This window comes from Ceratotherium simum, chromosome 3 (genome assembly GCF_057802395.1).
Source record: "Ceratotherium simum simum isolate JZ-2026a chromosome 3, ASM5780239v1, whole genome shotgun sequence".
Taxonomy (NCBI): Eukaryota; Metazoa; Chordata; class Mammalia; order Perissodactyla; family Rhinocerotidae; genus Ceratotherium; species Ceratotherium simum.
The window spans coordinates 51,603,507-51,622,703 of record NC_141902.1 but is presented as its reverse complement, the minus strand read 5'-3'; the positions used below and the strand labels follow the sequence as shown (position 1 = coordinate 51,622,703).

General features: G+C 40.1%; 1 protein-coding gene across 1 annotated transcript in view; it reads left to right on the top strand.

Annotated features, from left to right (window-relative positions):
• Nucleotides 1-8,873: 8,873 nt before the first annotated feature.
• The window catches only part of ZNF280D (zinc finger protein 280D), a 222,862-nt gene continuing 212,538 nt past the window's right edge, over nucleotides 8,874-19,197 (top strand). Inside the window, exon 1 of the mRNA XM_087427606.1 lies at nucleotides 8,874-9,012. The gene's annotated coding sequence lies outside the window, so the exon portion shown is untranslated. The remainder of the gene's footprint in view (nucleotides 9,013-19,197) is intronic.

Sequence of the window (19,197 nt, the reverse complement as noted above, 5' to 3'; positions counted from 1 at the left end):
AATTTCTCACCTCCTTGGGAACAAGAATCACTTGTCATAGAGGCAAGAGTGGCTATGATAGATGCAGAAACTCAGTCTGCACCGGGGTCACCTTTTTCAAGCGCTTTGGGTTTACTATTTCATACCCAATCCTGGAAGCCATAGAGCCAAAAGGGAAGACTACAGTACCAATCCTGGAAATCATCTGGCTGGAAATTCTGAGGACATCCAGTCCTAGCCATCAATAATAGATAATCAGGCACAGACAGGGGCCTATGCAATTGGGTTTTTATGATATCTAGGTATAAGAGGAATAAAGTGGTTAAGAATGAGCTTTAAGGTTATATCCTGAGCTACTGGATTGTCTTAGTCCATTCAGGCTGCTGTAACAAAACACTACAGACTGGGTATCTTATACAGAACAGGAATTTATTGCTCAAAGTTCTGGAGGCTGGAAGTCTGAGATCATGGCACTGGCGTGGTTGCCTTCTGGTGAGGGCCCTCATCCTGGTTCATAGCTGGCACCCTCTTGCTGTGTCCTCACATGGTGGAGGGGGTTAGGGATCTCTCTGGAGCCTCTTGTATAGGCACTAATACCATTCATGAAGGCTCCATCCTCATGAACTAAGCACCTCTCAAAAGACTCACCTACTAATACAATCACCATTGGGGGTTAGGATTTGACATATGAATTTTGGGGGGATACATTCAGACCATAGCATGGATGAATGGTAAAGCCAGTAGCTGCAGTGAAGAAAACTGTGGGAGAAACAGGTTTGGGAGATAAGATCAAGTTCTATTTTGAAAATGTTCAACTTGAAATCCTTATTAGACATCTAATGGAAATGTCAAGTAGGTGGCAGGATGTGTTTGTTAAGTCTGGAACTCAGGGGAAACATCAGGGCTGGAGAAGGCAGTTGTTGACAGGGAGACAGAAATTAAATCCATGGGACTGGGTAATATCATCTACAAAGTGAGTGGGTGTATTTAAATAACAGAAGAGGGGCCGGCCCCGTGGCTTAGCGGTTAAGTGTGCACACTCCGCTGCTGGCGGCCCAGATTCAGATCCCGGGCACGCACTGACGCACCGCTTCTCCAGTCACGCTGAGGCGGCGTCCCACATACAGCAACTAGAAGGATGTGCTACTATGACATACAACTATCTCCTGGGGCTTTGGGGAGAAAAAGGGAAAAAAAAAGGAGGAGGATTAGCAATAGATGTTAGCTCAGGGCCAGTCTTCCTCAGCAAAAAGAGGAGGATTGGCATGGATGTTAGCTTAGGGCTGATCTTCCTCACAAAAAAGAAAGAAAGAAAGAAAGAAAGAAAGAGAGAGAGAGAAAGAAAGAAAGAACAGAAGAGGTTTAAACAAATTTAAAAATTGGAAATAAGAGGAAGGAGCCAGCAGACTAAGAGGATGCCAATCAGGGATGTAGGAGGAAGACTGAGATGGTAGGTTGACCAAGCCAAGTGGTAAACTGAGTCAAATACTGCTGAGAGGTCAAGTGAGAGGAGGACTGGGAATTGTTCAGAGGATTTGGAGAGGTGGAGCTCACTGGTGATCCTGAGAAGAATGTCTTCAGTAGACTTGTAGAGAAAAAAAACAAGATTGGAGAAGGCCGAAAAGAGACTACAAAATGAGGAAGTGGAGACACTGAGTATTGACAAGTCATTTTAGAAATAGTGATGCAAATGGACCTGAGAAGCAGGAGGGGGCATAGATTCTAGAGAGGACAGATTTATTTTAGGGTGGGAGACCTTATAGCATGTTTATACACTGATAGGAATGTTTTAGGGGAAATGCGGAAATGCTGGAGAGAGTGGATGGTGGAAAGAACGGGTGAGAGAGGATCCAGAGCTTAAGTGGTGAAGTCTAAGAGGACTTCTATTCCATCACAGTTCTTTCATCATAAAAGAAGGAAAACCAACGGGGCTGGCCTGGTGGCGCAGCAGTTAAGTGCACATGCTCTGCTTCGGCAGCCCAGGGTTCGCTGGTTCGGATCCCGGGCGCGCACTGATGCACCGCTTGTCAAGCCACACTGTGGTGGCATCCATATAAAGTTGAGGAAGATGGGCACGGATGTTAGGCCAGGGCCAATCTTCCTCAGCAAAAAAGAAGAGGATTGGCATCGGATGTTAGCTCAGGGCTGGTCCTCCTCACACACAAAAAAAACACAAAAAAACAAAAAAACAAAAAATAGAAAGAAAGAAAGGCAAAAATTAGTAAATGTGATGATGAGAAGTTGTCATAGCTGTCTTCTGGTTGCTCCTACTTTCTTAGAAAAAGTAGAGATGAGGTCTGTTTCCACCAGCTCCTACTAGCCCGGCTTGCTGAGACCCTGCCCTCGACCTAGAACCCCATCCATCTTCTTCTTGAACCTGCACCTCTTCAGCTCCAATGAGCCTCGGACATGTCCCAGGCTCCCAGCTACCACATCCCCTTCCAGCCTGCCTGGCCCCCAGTTCTTAGGGAGGGAAGTCCTCACACAAGCAGGAGAACATGTAAAATAGATTTTAAAAGGATAAACTAATGTAAGCATTAGGTGTTATTGATTAATCAAAGCAGCAGCAGCAATAGCAGAACTTTCTGAGCAAGGTTTTGCCTTCTAAAGGAACAAGACATCCTTTTGGAAAATGACTGAAAGTACAGATAAATTAGGAGTTAGAGAAGATGAGGATAAAGAAGGTTGCTTCCCTATGCAAGATCACACACTCACACCCACGCATACGCCCCCCATTTTGGTTACTACACATAGTAACTACGTTTATTGTAGCTTACTGATGAATGAATAACAAATTTTTTTTTTTTTTTTTAATTTTTTGTTTATTGCAGTAACATTGGTTTATAACGTAAAAATTTCAGGTGTACATCATTGTACTTCTATTTCTGCATAGATTACATCATGTTCACCACCAAAATACTAATTACAACCCATCACCACACACATGTACCCAATTATCCCTTTCACCCTCCTCCCTCCCCCCTTCCCCTCTGGTAACCACCAATCCAATCTCTGTCCCTATGTGTTTGTTTATTGTTGTTATTATCTACTACTTAATGAAGGAAATCATACGGTATTTGACCTTTTCCCTCTGACTTATTTCACTTTGCATCATGCCCTCAATGTCCATCCATGTTGTCACAAATGGCTGGATTTCATCGTTTCTTATGGCTGAGTAGTATTCCATTGTGTATATATACCACAGCTTTTTTATCCATTCGTCCCTTGATGGGCACTTAGGTTGCTTCCAAGTCTTGGCTATCGTGAATAAGGCTGCAATGAACACAGGGGTGCATGTACCTTTGCAAATTGGTGTTTTCAAGTTCTTTGGATAAATACCCAACAGTGGAATAGCTGGATCATATGGTAGTTCTATCGTTGATTTTTTGAGGAATCTCCATACTGTTTTCCATAGTGGCTGCACCAGTTTGCACTCCCACCAGCAGTGTATGAGAGTTCCCTTCTCTCCACAACCTCTCCAACACATGTTGTTTCCTCTTGTTAATTATAGCCATTCTGACGGGCGTGAGGTGATATCTCATTGTAGTTTTGATTTGCATTTCCCTGATAGTTAGTGATTTTGAACATCTTTTCATGTGTCTGTTGGCCATCTGTATATCTTCTTTGGAGAAATGTCTGTTCAGGTCTTTTGCCCATTTTTTAATTGGGTTGGTAGTTTTTTTGTTGTTGAGATGCATGAGTTCTTTATATATTTTGGAGATTAAGCCCTTATCAGATGTATGGTTTGCAAATATCTTCTCCCAATTGTTAGGTTGTCTTTTCGTTGTGTTGATGGTTTCCTTTGCTGTGCAGAAGCTTTTTAGTTTGATGTAGTCCCATTTGTTTATTTTTTCTATTGTTTCTCTTGCCCGGTCAGATGTGGTGTTTGAAAAGATGTTGCTAAGACTGATGTCGAAGAGCTTACTGCCTATGTTTTCTTCTAGAAGTTTCATAGTTTCAGGTCTTACATTCAAGTCTTTAATCCATTTGGAGTTAATTTTTGTGTATGGTGTAAGGTAAGAGTCTACTTTCATTTTTTTGCATATGGCTATCCAGTTTTCCCAACACCATTTGTTGAAGAGACTTTCTTTTCCCCATTGTATGTTCTTGGCTCCTTTGTCAAAGATTAGCTGTCCATAGATGTGTGGGTTTATTTCTGGGCTTTCGATTCTATTCCATTGATCTGTGTGTCTGTTTTTGTGCCAGTACCATGCTGTTTTGGTTACTATAGCTTTGTAGTATATTTTGAAATCAGGGAGTGTGATACCTCCAGCTTTGTTCTTTTTTCTCAGGATTCCTTTAGCTATTCGGGGTCTTTTGTTGTTCCATATAAATTTTAGGATTCTTTGTTCTATTTCTGTGAAAAATGTTGTTGGAACTTTGATAGGGATTGTATTGAATCTATAGATAGCTTTAGGAAGTATGGACATCTTAACTATGTTAATTCTTCCAATCCAAGAGCACGGAATATCTTTCCATTTCTTTGTGTCTTCTTCAATTTCTTTCAGAAATGTTTTATAGTTTTCGGGGTACAGATCTTTCACCTCTTTGGTTAAGTTTATTCCTAGGTATTTTATTCTTTTTGTTGCAATTGTAAATGGGATGGTATTCTTAATTTCTCTTTCTGCTACTTCGTTGTTAGTGTACAGAAATGCAACTGATTTTTGTATGTTGATTTTGTATCCTGCAACTTTACCATATTCGTTTATTACTTCTAAAAGTTTTCTGGTGGATTCTTTAGGGTTTTCTATATATAAAATCATGTCATCTGCAAATAGTGACAGTTTCACTTCTTCCTTTCCAATTTGGATCCCTTTTATTTCTTTCTCTTGCCTGATTGCTCTGGCTAGGACTTCCAATACTATGTTAAATAGGAGTGGTGACAGTGGGCATCCTTGTCTGGTTCCTGTTCTTAGAGGGATAGCTTTCAGTTTTTCACCATTGAGGATGATATTAGCTGTGGGTTTCTCATATATGGTCTTTATTATGTTGAGGTACTTTCCTTCTATACCCATTTTATTCAGAGTTTTTATCATAAATGGATGCTGGATCTTGTCAAATGCTTTCTCTGCATCTATTGAGATGATCATGTGATTTTTGTTCTTCATTTTATTAATGTGGTGTATTATGTTGATTGACTTGCGAATGTTAAACCATCCCTGCATACCTGGAATAAATCCCACTTGATCATGGTGTATAATGTTTTTAACGTATTGTTGTATGCGATTTGCTAGTATTTTGTTGAGGATTTTCGCATCGATGTTCATCAGTGATATTGGCCTGTAATTTTCTTTTTTTGTGTTGTCCTTGTCTGGTTTTGGTATCAGGGTAATGTCAGCTTCGTAGAATGAGTTAGGGAGCTCCCCCCCCTCCTCAATTTTTTGGAAGAGTTTGAGAAGGATAGGTATTAAGACTTCTTTGAATGTTTGGTAGAATTCACCAGGGAAGCCGTCTGGTCCTGGACTTTTATTTTTGGGGAGGTTTTTGATTACTGTTTCGATCTCCTTACTGGTGATTGGTCTATTCAAATTCTCTACTTCTTCTTGATCCAGTTTTGGAAGGTTGTATGATTCTAAGAATTTATCCATTTCTTCCAGATTGTCGAATTGGTTGGCATATAGTTTTTCATAGTATTCTCTTATAATCTTTTGTATTTCTGAGGTGTCTGTTGTAACCTCTCCTCTTTCATTTCTGATTTTACTTATTTGTGCCTTCTCTCTTTTTTTCTTGGTGAGTCTAGCTAAAGGTTTGTCTATTTTGTTGATCTTTTCAAAGAACCAGCTCTTGGTTTTATTAATTTTTCTATTGTTTTTTGGTCTCTATTTCATTAATTTCTGCTCTGATTTTTATTATTTCCCTTCTTCTACTGATTTTGGGCTTTGTTTGTTCTTCTTTTTCCAGTTCCTTTAGGTGCATTGTTAGATTGTTTATTTGAGATTTTTCTTGTTTGTTGAGATAGGCCTGTATTGCTATAAACTTCCCTCTTAGAACCGCTTTTGCTGTATCCCATAAATTCTGGCATGTCGTATTTTCATTTTCATTTGTCTCCAGGTATTTTTTGATTTCTTCTTTGATTTCTTCATTAACCCAGTCGTTGTTCAGTAGCATTTTGTTTAACCTCCATGTATTTGTGGCTTTTCTGATTTTCTTCCTATAGTTGATTTCTAGTTTCATACCTTTGTGGTCAGAAATGATGCTTGGTATTATTTCAGTCTTCTTAAATTTATGGAGACTTGTTTTGTGGCCTAATATGTGATCAATCCTGGAGAACGTTCCATGTGCATTTGAAAAGAACGTGTATTCTTCAGTTTTTGGATGGAATGCTCTGTATATATCTACTAGGTCCATCTGTTCTAGTGTGTCGTTTAAGGCCAATGTTTCCTTATTGATCTTCTGTTTGGATGATCTATCCGTTGGTGTAAGTGGAGTGTTAAAGTCCCCTACTATTATTGTGTTACTGTCTATTTCTGTTTTTATGTCTGTTAATAATTGCTTTATATATTTAGGTGCACCTACATTGGGTGCGTAGATATTTACAAGTGTTATATCCTCTTGTTGGATTGTTCCCTTGATCATTATGTAATGCCCTTCTTTGTCTCGTTTTACAGTTTTTGTTTTAAAGTCTATTTTGTCTGATATGAGTACTGCTACCCCAGCTTTCTTTTCATTGCCATTTGCGTGGAGTATCTTTTTCCATCCCTTCACTTTCAGTTTGTGAGTGTCTTTAGGTCTGAAGTGTGTCTCTTGTATGCAGCATATATATGGGTCTTGTTTTTTTATCCAGTCAGCCACCCTATGCCTTTTAATTGGAGCATTTAGTCCATTGACATTTAAAGTAGCTATTGATAAGTATGTACTTACTGCCATTTTTTAACTTTTCTTTTTTTTTTTCCCTCAGTGTTTTAGTAGTCCTTCTCTGTTCCTTACTTCTTCTATACAGAATTTATGGTCACTTTAGTTTGACCTCTGTCTGAAAGCTGTACTCTTTAACTACCCTCCTCCCTCCTTTTATGTTTTTGATATCATATCCAACCTCTTTTTTGTGCATTTGTATCCATTACGTTCTAATCGTGGAAATAGATAATTTTTCCTATTTGTGGTCTTCTCTTTTCCCCTAGAATCAGTCGCTTTAACATTTCTTGTAACACTGGTTTCTTGGTGACAAACTCCTTTAATTTTTGCTTATCTGGGAAAATTTTGATCTCTCCTTCCATTTTGAACGATAACCTTGCTGGGTAGAGTATTCTTGGCTGTAAGTTTTTTCCTTTTAGCACTTTAAATATATCATGCCATTCTCTTCTAGCCTGTAAGGTTTCTGCTGAGAAGTCAGCTGATAGCCTTATGGGGTTTCCTTTGTATGTAACTTGACATTCTCTTGCGGCTTTTAGGATTCTCTCTTTATCTTTAATTCTGGACATTTTGATTATGATGTGTCTTGGTGTGGGCCTCTTTGGGTTTATCTTGTTTGGGGCTCTCTGTGCCTCCTGTACCTGGATGTCTGTTTCCTTCCTTAGGTTAGGGAAGTTTTCATCTATTATTTCTTGAAATAGATTCTCTGCCCCCTTGTCTCGCTCTTCTCCTTCCGGGACACCTATAACACGGATGTTAGTGCGCTTGATGTTGTCCCAGAGGTCCCTTAGACTGTCCTCACTCTTTTTAATTCTTTTCTCTTTTACCTGTTCACCTTGGGTAATTTCTTCTAGTCTTTCTTCCAGCTCACAGATCCGTTCTTCTGTATCCTCTACTCTGCTTTTGAGTCCCTCTAATGAGTTTTTCATTTCCAGTATTGTATTCTTCATTTCTGATTGGTTCTTTTTATATCTTCCATTTCTTTGTTGACATTCTCACTGAGTCCATCTATTCTTCTCCCCAGATCAGTGAGCATCCTTAACACTCTTAGTTTGAACTCTCTGTCGGGTAGGTTGCTCATTTCTGTTTCACTAAGTTCCTTTTCTGGGGTTTTGTCCTGTTCCCTTACTTGGAATGTATTCTTTTGCCTCTTCATTTTGCCTCTTTCCCTGTGCTTGTGTCTACGTATTAGGTAGGTCAGCTACGTCTCCTGCTCTTGGATAGGTGACCTTATGTAAGTGATGGCTTAGGAGGCTTCCAGTGTGCTTCCCTCAGTTCTCAATGTTCCAGGGGTGACCCCTATGTGGGCTACGTGTATCCTTCTGCTGTGGCCTGTTTGCTCTCCCTGTAGGCGCCCAGGGAGGCTGAGTTATGCTCCTGGCCAGCTGTTGTAATGCTCAGCTGCTTGTAGTTGTTGTGGGCCCTTCAGTCTCTTTATCAGCTGTGGGGAGCCCCAGCACAGTTGGCTGCAAGTTCTAATACCACATTTGTGTTGCAGTATTTCTTTTAAGTGAGTAGGCCCCCACCGTGGCAGGTTGTTAGGCTCAGGGCCTTACAATTGCTGTAAGCCTCTAGCCTATTAGGTCTCTTGTCAGCTCTCTGAGGATTGCAGCTGGGTGGGGCTGGCCTCAGGCACAGGAGCACCCAATTGTTTCAGGTTTTGGAAGGTGGAGCAAACCTCCTATGTGGGTCTTTGAGAAGTACAAGTCTTCTGTGGCTGAGAAGCCCTGCCGCCCACAGGTCCACACACACAGTCAACACAGTCCTGCCCGTGTGAGCGCCCGACCTCCCAAGTGGACCCAGTCTCTCCACGGCGGGAGCCCCACACACTCTGCCACCGCCCCACACTCTCCACCCGCTCCTTGTGCACACCCTGCCCCGCTCAAGTCAGCTCAGTTGCCAGGCTGCAGAGAATCCAGTCACCAATCTATGCAGGCCCACACGTTGCCTGAGGGCTTGTTGTTGGGTGGGGCTAGTCTCTAGGGTGGGCTGCCTGCCCTGGCTGAGCTGGATTAAATCGGTGCTCTAGCGGGTGGAGCAGACCCTGGGCTAGCAGGTCTCAGGGAGAACTCCAATGGCCTCTGTGTCAGCACGCTCACACCAGGCCACAACAATGGCCGCCGCCAATGTCCCAGTCCTTGGAGAGGTCTCACCCCTCACCGAGATGCACTCAGGGCCTATTAGGTGAGTCTCTTGTCACCGAAGCACTGTGCACCTTTCTTTCTGGTGATTTTAGGATGCTTTCTGGAACGGGTGAGTTTGTGCGCGGGCCCTTTAAGAGCCAGTTTTAGTTTCTTTGTGAACCGGGTTTTCTGGGGGTGCTACCCAAGGCTTTAGTAGCAGGCAAAGTCAGATATTATGCTGCTGGTCTCAATTGTGCTGGGTCCACAAAATGCCCACAGCGGGGGCGCTCCCCGGCTCAGGGCCCCGCGCCTCCAGGGAGGCTGCCTACCTGTGAGCTGCTCCCGGCGCCCGTGAAGCTGGCGGCTTGTGAAGGTGGTGTTTTTCCTCTCCAGAAGGGAGTCTCTGCCTCTTCTACCCCAGTTAGGATTGTCCGTTGTTGCAGGAGTTCCTCTTATCCAGTTTTCAGTTCTGTCTCAGGGGTAATTTTTCCACGAGTAGTTGTAAATTGGCTGTGTCCACGGGAGGAGGTGAGTTCAGAGTCTGCCTACGCCGCCATCTTGACTCCGCCAGCCTGAATAACAAATTTAAATGTCTTTTTTTCTAGTAAGAATTTTGTAGCAAAACATAAAGAGATATAGTAATATAAAAAGAAAACCTGCACGATTGTACACAAATATCTTAATTTAGTAACAAGCTTTCTTCAGCCAAACATTTGTGGAGAGGTGTTTGAGCCTCATACTTGAATTAAAGTATTGAAGTAAACGTACCCGTAACTAAATAGGAGTCAGAGTGAATATTTATTTCCTACATAGTATGTGACTAAATGAAGGAGGCTGTTTTGTTTTTTTTCTTTTAGCAACCCTTATTTTGAAAGCCAGAGACCTAGTTCGTCATGTGCCATGACTCAAAATGATTTTGGAACTTCTTGTTTGGAAGTATCTTCAGAGCTCTTTTTACAAATAAAGTGACTAACCATCTCAGTTTGCCCAGGACTGAAGGGTTTCCCAGGATGTGGGACTTTCAGTTTTAAACCTGAGACAGCCTTGGGTAGACTTGCCTGGTTTACCTGATACTCAGGGAGAATTTCAGTCCTAAAAGTGGGAGAGTTTCAGGCAAAATGGGTTGAGTTTGGTCACCCTATTTATAAACTACACATGAACGATGAAAAGCTCATTGCTTTACAGTCATAACCATATTATTCAATTTGATCCCCTCCTAATTTTTAATACGTGGCCCTAAATATCTTTTGGCTATTTCAAAAGACCAAATTTATCCTCTCCAAACAAATATGTGATGGCACTCAGAATAGTCTGAGTTCAGAAGGCAACTTTACAAACCTTTCCTTCCTTCATCCCTCCCTCCCTCCCTCCTTCCTTCCTTCCTTCCCTCCCATTCTTACCTTTTCATACCTGGGTCACTGTATGTAAAAGTATGTAGTACTAGTGGTAGACTAAGTTACAGACCGTCTTCTTGACCAAACTTTAGTCAGGCTTATTTGAGCCCTCTTTTTGACTAGGCCTCGACCTTGGCCCTCATCCTGTCTTTGGCCTGCCTAGCCCAGTTTTAGCAAGAATCCCCCCACCCTTGATATCTTTTTTTTTTTTATAATTTTATTTATTTATTTATTTTTTCCCCCAAAGCCCCAGTAGATAGTTGTATGTCATAGCTGCACATCCTTCTAGTTGCTGTATGTGGGACGCGGCCTCAGCATGGCCAGAGAAGCGGTGAGTCGGTGTGCGCCTGGGATCCAAACCCGGGCCGCCAGCAGCGGAGCACACGCACTTAACCGCTAAGCCACGGGGCCAGCCAAACCACCCTTGATATATGATCACCCTCAATATGTGACTAAATTCCTCATCCTCCACTCTTGATATCTGAACACGCTGGCTGACCTACAGCAAGAATCCTATTAAGTTGGTTTAGTAAGAATCCCCCTACCCTTGATGTCTCTTCTTAGTAATTTTCCATCCACTGACTGCCTCACTCTGCCCATTGGCTATAAATCCCCAGCTGTCTTTGCTGTAATCTCTCCCCTGCTGCAATGGTCTTACTGCAGTAGTCCTGAATAAAGTCTTCTTCACTGTTTTAATAAGTGTCTGAATAATTTTTTCTTTAACAGTTATGGTGCCATCACTCGGACAGAGTCAAATTCATCATTGGATCCCTGGACCTCTCATCCAGGACCCCAGGTGTGCACTTTTGAAAACTTTGTCTCACTCCTGACTGATTGATCAGGGATCTATTGGTGATTCTGACTGCTGAGCCAGTGTTCTGAATGACAGTCTGTTGAAGCAGGGTAAGGACAGATTTGATTCTTAAGATTCTGAGTATACTCTCTAAGGCTAAGTTAGAGTCGCAGGATTCTTTTGTTGAATGGTTCCTGTTTGAGCAAGAGTCTTCCTGAATGGAAGTCTTCTTGGCTCTTTTTGAGTGGGGATTTACTCCTTGACTCTTGCATGACAAATTCCTGGCTCTTTTGTGAGGCCTCTACCCTGTTTAGAATCGGAGGCTTCTCTGTTTGTGAGAAGCTGGGTCAGAATCCCAGGCAAACAGAGGTTGAGTTAGAGTCCCAGGTTTCTTTATTTGTAAGGAACAGAGACTAGGTTAGAGTCCCAGGCTTCCTTGTTTGAGAGGTACCATGAGTTAAGAACATGGGAGCTTCTCAGTGGAATGAAACCCCCTTCTCAAACCCCTGCTGACCATATACTCCGCCACCATAGCACTAACTCGGTCCGCTTCCTTTCTTGTTGGAATGATTTGACTAAGAATAATTTAGAACTCAATGATTTCTTCAAACTGGTGTTTCTAAGACCTTTCCCTTACCATTGCTTCTCTTCCTCATTCCTTTTATATATACACAGTGTGTGTGAACATTTAAGTTCTACTCTCTTAGCAAACTTCAATAATACAATACAGTGTTATCAACTATAGTCAACACGTTATACACTAGATCTTCAGACCTTATTCATCTCATAGCCGAAAGTTTGTACCCTTTTATCAACCCTATTTCCCTCATCCCCAGCTGCTAGCAGCTGCTTTTCTACTCTCTGTTTCCATGAGTTTGACTTTTTGTTTTTTAGATTACACATATAAGTGATGCCATGCAGTATGTGTCTTTCTCTATCTGGCTTATTTTACTTAGCATATTGTCCTTAAGGCCCATCCAAGTTGTTGCAAATGGTGGGATTTCCTTCTTTCTCATGGATGAATAATACTCCTATCTATCTATCATCTCTCTCTCTTTCTCTCTCTCTATCTCACTCTCACTCACATCGTCTTTATCCATTCCTCCATTGACTGATACTTTGGTCATTTCCATATCTTGGCTATGTGAACAATGCAATGAACACGGGAGTGCAGATATCTCCTCAATATCTTGTTTTCATTTTCTTTGGTTATCTACCTAGTGGTGGATCATATGGTAGTTCTATTTTTAATTTTTTGAGGAACCTCCATACTGTTTTCCATAGTGACTGAACCAATTCACGTTCCCACCAAGAGTGCACAAGGGTTCCCTTTTCTCCACATCTTTGCCAACACTTGTTGTTGCTTGTCTTTTTGATGATAGTCATTCTAACAGTTGTGAGGTAATATCTCACTATGGTTTTGATTTGCATTTCCCTGATGATTAGTGATGTCGAGCACCTTTTCATGTATCTGTTGGCCATTTGGATGTCTTCTTTGGAAAAATGTCTGTTCAGATCCTCTGCCCATTTTTTTATTTGGATTGTTTGTTTTTTTCCTATTGAATTATGTGAGTTTTTAAATATATGTTGGATATTAAATCCTTACCAGATATATGATTTGCAAATATTTTCTCCCTTTCTGTAGGTTGCCTTTTCATTTTGTTGGTCATTTCTTTTGCTGTGCTGAAGCTTTTAAGTTTGACGTAGTAGTCCCACATGTTTATTTTTGCTTTTGTTGCTTGTGCTTTAGGTGTCATATCCAAAAAATCATTGCTAAGATCTATGTCAAAGAACTTCTTCCTTATGTTTTCTTTTAGGAGTTTTATGGTTTCAGGTGTTACATTTAAGTTTTTAATTTTTTTTGAGTTAATTTTTTGAATGGTGTAAGATAAGGATCTAGTTTTATTCTTTTGTATGTGAATATCCAATTTTCTCAGCACCATTTATTGAAGAGTATCTTTTCTTCATTGAGTATTCTTGGCTCCCTTGTCAAATATTAGTTGACTGTATATGCATGGGTTTATTTCTGGGCTCTTGATTCTGTCCCATTGGTCTATATCTTTTTATGCCAGTACCATACTGTTTAGATTACTGTACTGTACTATAGATTACTTACCTTGCAGTATAGCTTAAAATCAGGAAGTGTGATGCCTCTGGCTTCATTCTCCTTTCTTAGGATTTCTTTGTCTATTCAGGGTCTTTTGGGGTTTCATACAAATTTTAGGATTTTTTTTCTGTTTCTGTGAAAAATGCCAGTAGAGTTTTAATAGGGAGTGCATTGAAACTGTAGATTGCTTTGGATAGTATGGACATTTTAAGAGTGTTAATTCTTCCAGTCCATGAGCATGGAATACCTTTTCATTTGTTTGTGTCTGCTTCAATTTCTTTCATCAATGTTTTGTAGTCTTCAGTGTACAGATCTTTTATCTCCTTGGTTAAATTTATTCCTAAGTTTTTTATTCTTTTTGATGCACTTGTAAATGGGATTGTGTTCTTCATTTCCCTTTCTGATAGTTGGTTGCTAGTGTATAGAAACACTTCTGATTTTTGTCTACTGATTTTGTATCCTGCAACTTTACTGAATTTGTTTATTAGTTCGAGCAGTTTTTTTTTTGTAGCATCTTTAGTGTTTTCTACATACAATATCGTGTCATCTGCAAATAGAGACAGTTTTACTTTTTCTTTTCCAAATCTGATGCCTTTTATTTCTTTTTCTTGCCTAACTGCTCTGGCTAGGACTTCCAATACTACACTGAATAAAAGTGGTGAGAGTGGGCACCTTTGTCTTATTCTTAGTCTTAAAGATTTCAGCTTTTCACTGTTGAGTATGATTTTAGGTATGGGCTTGTCATATATGGCATTTATTATGTTGAGGTGCATTCCCTCTATACCCAGTTTATTGAGAGTTTTTATCATGAATGGATGTTGAATTTTGTCAAATGCTTTTTCTGCATCTATTGAGATGATCATATGCTTTTTGTCCTTCATTTTGTTAATGTGGTATATCACATTAATTGATTTGCAGATGTTGAACCATTCTTGTCTTTTTCCTCCATTTATCATCTTCAATCTTCCCTTCAGCTCCCTTGAATCCTTTGATATGACCCTCTTCAAGCTCTTTGCTCTTCTTCTGTCTCTCTTCACTCTTGCCAGACTTTTCCATTCCCCTTCCAGCTCCTCAACTCCCTATAGTCACTTGAACTTTAGGCCCCTTGTCCTTCATTGGGGTTGCTGAAGAGACTCGGGAACTCCCAAAAGAAACTATATGTCAGAAGAAAAGAAAATCTTGAAGTCTCCTTCACAAATATTAGTAAAAAGCATTAGCCTTCACATAGAGCTGGTAACCTTAACTTGTTCCATCTGTCAGAAACACAGTTCGGATAAAAACATAAACTGGAGCAAAGACAAGAGCCAACTATCTTATATAAACCAGTGAGTTTTGTATTATTATGTTTATCTGACTCATGGCTAAAATTTTAGAATGAAAACTATAAAGTCTCTACTTGCATGTGTCTGTATGTTTGTGTATGTATGTTTGTATATGTATGTTATGTCTATGTGATATTTTCTACCTCTAGATGGTATTACCAAATTAATTTATAAACTCTCATAAAGGAGCTCCATTCTGATTGGCTTATATATTAATAAGTGCGTAAATAAGTTGTAAAAGGTTTATGGGAAAGGAATCTCGGAAAAGGAATCTTATCTCATGTGGTCAAAGTTGGCTAAGGTTGGATAGATTTGTTCACAAGGTTTGAAAAAAAGAAATTTAATATCATACATACACTTATGCAAAACTAGAATTTGATTTTCTTTCTGTTAAAATAACAAAGATTTCTTGGATTATTGGCCTGCTCTTAATAAGAGATTGTAAAAGATTTTTCTTTACCTTTTAAGTAATCCTCCTAGGAAACAAAGATTCTGTGTCTTATCAGAATAATTTCCTGTGCTTTGTGTTAATCTTTCTCATGTTCTTGATTATTTAAGAGAACTGAGTCATCTCACTTTTAAAAGAGCTACAGGATTCTTTTTTTTTTTTAAAGATTTTATTTATTCATTTTTTTCCCCCCAAAGCCCCAGTAGATAGTTGTATGTCATAGGTTCACATCCTTCTAGTTGCTATACGTGGGACTCGGCCTCGGGTTGGACGGAGAAGTGGTGCCTTAGGGCGTGCCCAGGATCTGAACCCGGGCTGCCAGCATCAGAGCGCACGCACTTAACTGCTAAGCCAGAGAGCCGGCCCAAGAGCTACAGGATTCTTACAGTCATGTTATCTCCTATATTTACTTTTGAATTCTTTTATTGTCACTTTGATTGAATGTAAAGTATTGTTTCACAGTGACCTGGGATCCTATTTAGTCAAATATTCAAACCTTTAACATTTTTTACAATTTTCTCTTCCCAGAATCAAATACTAAATGAAATCTTGATGTTGAATTGACCTTGAGATTTCTCAGAGGTCTCCTGGAAAATCTCAAAGGATTTTTTCTTTCATTTTTTAGAAAGAGAAAAGTAAAAAAATAATTAGGTTTATTCAATATATTCAATTGCTTGAAAAACATTGTTAAATAAGAGATGCTAAACTTTCCCTCAGTTATATTTGTATGGATAAAAAGTTATTGACATAAATATTGCAAAAATTGTATGAAATTTGTCAATACTCTTGCTGTCTATGATACGTCCTGGTATAATATTATCAGTCTTAATTCCAGTCATTGTTTTAAACATTGTTTGCCACAGAAATAACCAAATTCCCTTGTCAATTGCATCATTTTAATAATGAACTCTCATTAGAACTTTAACCGTGGTCATTTTAGGTCTTTTGTCATCAACAGATAGTTTTTGTTTTACTCTGATTCTTCTCTGAAAGGCCTTGCAATCAGCTATAAGCCAGAGTGTTTCATCTTGAGTGAAAAGGGACTATCTCAGAGACTCATGAAAAGGGTTATGATGAGTCTCTGGGTTACAGGCTTCTGATGGCTTTGCTTAAATAACATTGAAACCATACCATTCAACTGAATAAAGATTTCCCATACTCTAGTAGAGAAGCTGATGGGTTTATAAAACTGCAAACCCAAGAGCAAGAAGAACAAGAATTAATTACACAAGACTGAATGAACTGATGAAGGATGATTATGGCTTTTGTTTGGAATATTGATGCTGGATTTAAGGAATCTCTTTCCCTTTTCTCCTAAGTTATAACTCACAGCAAGTTAGTAGATTACATATATATATATATTTTTTTGTGAGGAAGACCAGCCCTGAGCTAACATCTGATGCCCATCTTCCTGTTTTTGCTGAGGAAGACTGGCCCTGGGCTAACATCCGTGCCCATCTTCCTCCACTTTACATGAGACACCACCACAGCATGGCTTGCCAAGCAAACCGGCAAACCCCGGGCCGCTGCAGCAGAGCGTGTGCACTTAACCGCTTGCGCCACCGGGCCGGCCCCAGTAGATTATACTTCTGTAAACAAAAATGAAACATTTATCTTTTCTCCCTGCCTGATCCTTCAAGAATTCAGAAACTTTTATTGAGTGTTCCCATTTTCATGGCAACATAATTATTTGCATAAGTTCAATGAGAATCTGTCCTCCTTGAACAGGACATAATTGGAAACATTGGTTATATAACCAAGGCTTTGACTGGAATGTCATATTTGAGAATGATGTACATAGAATCAGATATGACTAGATAGTTTTAAGGAACTAAGGTTGACTTTATGGAACCAATGCTTATAGAGCCCTTTTGGGAAAACTGGGGCTAGTACCTGGCTTACAGGGTTCCCAGCCTTATAGGTGAGCAAGGAAAGTCACTTCCTGGCAGGCCCAGGAACCTTAGATATTTTGGAGAACTAGAGAAGAGAGAAATTCAACCAAATCTACAGGTTCTGCAAGTGAAATCTGGTGGCAAGTTCTTGGCTTGGCTTCCTAGCCTTGAGAGGCCTCTAAAAGTCTAACTTGAGAATCCCTATGAAAAGCTCCAGCAAAGAAAACTTTCAAAAATCTATGTGCTCAATTAGTATTCTTGCTGCACTTATATAAATAATAGGACATATCTAATGAGACCAGACTTATTTTGTAAACAAGAGTAATCTTACTTTGGTTAACTTTGATAAAAAAGCATGAGTATAGAGAGAAATTTTTTGTTTCCATGAAAAACTATAGCACAACCTTGTGGGTTATCAGACTCTAGTCCTGTTCATTGTCTTTGAGATTTTATTGTCTACTTGTAAATTGGACTGAATCCTGCCATCTTGCACATTTTTTCAGTCCTTACCAAATGCTCAATTCTTCTAGTTTCCTCCAACATCTGGCTACAACTCTCCAAATTAACGGTTCCAATTTTTCTCCCAATTACCTAACTTGGCGTCACTGAGAACTATAACCTGACTTCCCAAATCCCTATGGGGACTCTGGGTTGTCTCGCAAGCTAAAGCTGGATGATGGGTAACCTTCATGCCTGGAGCTGCTGCTGTGTAGGCCACTCAGGAAGTTTACTGAAAATTCCACATCTTCCATGCTCTGCTCTGGGAAATAACCATGACTGTGACACTGATGTCTATGCCATCACCAGACATCCAAACTGCAAACCAAGAAATCTGTTGGATTGCCACTACTGTCCTCACTCTACTGTCTAAAGATGTTTCAAGCCCAACATCTATAAATCTTCTCAACTGGCTGCCTTCTGGACTCAGAAACTGGATTTACAGTCTGTTCCAACCGTTAGTCTTTGTTTTTCTTTTTATTTTCATAGAAATTCTCCTCATTAAATGCCTGATTATTTGCACTATCCAGCAAATATCCTCTACTACCAAGTCCCAACAGATGGTTCAGCTGGTCCTTAGTGAACAAAAGGAGATTGAATGAGAAATGGATTTATATTGTTCAGAGGAAAGAAGAGTGTCTCTTCTTTCCCTTGAACAAGAAGAAGGACTGACAAGTACCCTCAGGCCTTCATCTTGGCCTCGTCCTGTCTTTGGCATGCCTACCCCAGTTTTAACAAGAATCCTGCTAAGTAAGTTTAGCGAGAGTCCCTCCACTATTGATATCTTACCACCCTCGATATCTGATCAAGTCCCTCATCCTCCACCTTTGATGTATAAGTCCTTGACTTTCCTTTAGTAAGAATCCTGTTAAAAAAGACTCCCTCTACTCTTGGTGTCTCCTGTTAGTAATTTTCCATCCACTGACTCCCTCACTTTGCTTGTTGGCTATAAATCCCCACTTCTCCTATTATATTGGGAGTTGAGCCTGATCTTTCTCTCCTATTGCAATAGAGTCAGCTTCTATTGCAATAGTCTTGAGTAAAGTCTTCTTTACCACTCTAACAAATGTCAGAATAATTTTTTCTTCAACATCAGATAAAAGGGGTTCCTTAATCAGTAAATAAGCCATGGGAAACATTAGAATCAGCATCTCCTCCTTAGAGATCATTTTGTCCTATCTCCCACCCAATTTTGGAATCCCTCAAACCTCAACTTGTAGTTCAGTACATCATTCCTTTCCCTTACTTTTGGCTGCTTAACAAATTTTATGGTAATCACTAATTCATCACATGGAACTGAATAAGAACCATTTAATACGATTATTTTCTCCATTAAAGCTGTCATCATAATTAGAGCTGCAGTGAACTGTTTGCCAGGAATTACAACTTCTGCCAAGAAAAATTTGGGTGTCATTTTAGAAAAATTCTTAGGTGGGGGAGGAGGAGATCAGGACCATCTGTGTTGGGATCCAAAGCTGAATAATGAGGAATAAAGGCCCTTGCCTCTGCTATCTGCCAAACTCTGGCCAGCCCTCCAACTAGAATTTACCAAAGACTTGAGAATGAACCAGGTTTCAAGGTAGTCCAAGGAGCACACCCTCTCAGGGAATGATAGCCTTGGAAAAGTCACCCTTTAAGAAGAGAAAAAGGCAGCAGCAAATAAAAATTAGGCCTTGATGTATAAGGCTTCCTAAAAGTTCTTCCAAACGATTTTGTTTGCTACCCCACTGTTTCCAGGGCAACCACCTAAGCCAGGACAGAAGTAGGAGACATGAGGCTAGAATGGGACCAC